At 35.9% G+C, this 2,548-nt stretch overlaps 1 long non-coding RNA gene across 1 annotated transcript; it reads right to left on the bottom strand.

Moving 5' to 3' along the window:
- Positions 1–1,702: 1,702 nt before the first annotated feature.
- On the bottom strand, positions 1,703–2,336 carry LOC149255307 (uncharacterized). The gene is made up of 2 exons (XR_016266355.1): positions 2,198–2,336; positions 1,703–1,958 (listed from the first exon to the last, which is right to left on the bottom strand). It is a non-coding gene; the product is annotated as an uncharacterized LOC149255307 (long non-coding RNA).
- Between the last annotated feature and the right edge of the window lie 212 nt (positions 2,337–2,548).

Here is a 2,548-nt window from a genome sequence, read left to right as displayed (position 1 = left end):
ACATACACCTTATCATTATCTGCACAAGGCTATGCATGCAGGGAAGAAAGACATGAAGAGTCTCTGCGAAGAGTCTCATCGCTAGCCGAAGAGTCTCATCGCCAGCAGGCAGTCTCTGCGATGACTTTCATGGCCAGCAGGAATGCTTCCGTGTGGAAAATTTGTGCTGTGCATCGCCTTTCCTGTTGCTATGCCCTGTTCCGATTTTCGATCCTGAGTTCGGGTTGTAGAGTCTCATTGCCAGCATGGCAGGCCTAGCCTTTCATGGCCCATTACCATGGGAAAAAAATTATTTTTCTATGAAAAAACAGATTAAACGAACGGCAGAAAACACTCCAATCATCTAACACACAAAATCAATGGCTCAGGATCGCACACGTCACATTTTAGGGATGTCTTTCTCAGAGGGAACGCCTTACGACGTAATGATAAGAAAACCATGAGACAAATGAAAATATCTCACTAATTCGGAATTATTACATACATAAAAAAAATTGGCCTTTAACTTCTTTTAGCTTCAACTTTTTGACTCTCAAAATATACAATTAAATTATTTAACCAACACCAAACATCTAAATCTAAAATTCATCATACAAATTCAAATAATAATAATATGAAAATTTAATTTTATAATATTTTAGATAAATTAAATAAAATATATTAATTATATAAAACAGGAATATTTTTCAAATAAATAAACAAAATTACAAACCAATCAATCATATGGAACAACCTGATAAACCAATCAACCATATGGAACAACCTGATAAAAATAAGTAATTGATACATTTTGGAAAGTCAACGATGTAAAATTGATAAAGTTCAAAATACAGTATGCTAAAATTGTGGAGAGATCTATTAATACATAAGATGTGCCAAACAAAAAATAACAATATCAATATATATTTATGCCTGAGTGAAATCTTTTACTAATAACCTCTTTCTTCGAAAAGGGTTTGCTTTTTAAAAAGTGACTAAAACTGCCATAAATTAAAGGAGGAGGACTCTGTATTCTTAATATAAGAGCCAGAGGTGAAGGAAATTTAAAAAAAATCAATTGAAGACCACTTTTGAGGGTTTACCAAAACTTGGTATAGATTTATCAACCAATATTGAGATTGGAAAGTATTTTAATCACAGATCTATTAATTTATATTGACATTAGGAAATCATTAAAGGTTTTATTAAGAAATTGAACACATTCAACTTCTAGATTTAGAAATCTAAACCCAGTATAATTGACACTGACAATGATTAACAGTGGTAAAACGTTTATGGTTTGTTGACATTGCAGCAATATTCAAGTTTGAAGTTAAGTCATTGCATTAACTATGCCCTGTCTCAAACAAAACATCAAGTCATTATCTTAGCTATGCCCTGTCTAACCAGTAAACTTCAATATAAGCACATTATTTCCATATCAGTTTGCCACTGAAAATGTTTTAAAAAATAGATAAAGAAACTTGGCAGTGAGCAGTCAGAAGAGTATGCCCAGGAAATAAATATGCATTCTTGACATAATGAGTGTTAGATCTCTTCATTGACACGTTTCACTTGGCAAGTTACAAAGTATCACCATAATGAAGGAGCAACAAAGACGCAGTGATGAACGTTATAAAACCTTACAAAAAAAGTTTCATAGCAAAACCTGGAAAGCGGCTTTCCTTGCAGAGCCTTATTGGATTCGAACTCTGAACTCCTGTGAAGAAAGTATATTTATATATACAGAGGAGAGAACCAGAAACGCTAACTAAAAGGCAATGCAGGCTTTGTGTGTTGCTTGCGGTCGGTAGCAGAGTCAGCCAAACCGAACACATTCAAACAAAACCCCTTATTGAGCTATGAAAAATAAAGATCCTCTCTTCTCCTCACAGAAGCTCCTTGCGCAGGCGAGCTGGTTGCACTACGTGCCTCCCCATCAAGCATTTCGTAGCCCCTCTCAAAGCCTTCCGCCAAGCCTAGGAAAAAATAATATATCAGAACCTAAATCAGATTTGAAAAAACGAAAAAAAACTTCTGAAAAGAAGTGAAGGGTTAGCTAAATCAGTTTTCCCCAATTTAGGTGATTATTTAATTAGTTTCTTGTTAAGAAATACTCAATTTCGCCAAAAGAAAAAACAGATTGACAACATGAATTATGCTCAAATTAAAGTACAGATTGAAAACATGAATTCTGCTCAGATTAAAGTTTCTTTACCTTCTCTGCAGCTGCAGAGATCAAAGCATATGTGTTGATTTGGGCGGCCGTTAGCCTAGAGTTCTTGAGGTTCCCAACGGATCTCAAATGTGAGCCAAACCCTGGTTTACGCACAGTCCCATTCAGGGAAGTTTTCCATGTAACAAATGAGTCCAACTCTCTTGATGAATTGACATTGAGGCAATAGCAGCAGCAGCAGTGGGCTCATTGATGATTCTCATAACATTCAAATCGGAGATTGCCCCTGCGTCATTGGTTGCCTGCCTTTGAGAATCATTGAAGTGTGCAGGAACAGTGACCACAGCATTCTTAACAGTGGTCCCGAGGTAAGCTTCATAACGTTTCGGTGGA

The sequence above is a fragment of the Pinus tabuliformis genome, chromosome 7, assembly GCF_031772625.1.
Source record: "Pinus tabuliformis cultivar Carrire ecotype Pingquan chromosome 7, CPIR1, whole genome shotgun sequence".
Lineage (NCBI taxonomy): Eukaryota > Viridiplantae > Streptophyta > Pinopsida > Pinales > Pinaceae > Pinus > Pinus tabuliformis.
This window is presented reverse-complemented; position numbering and strand designations above follow the sequence as displayed.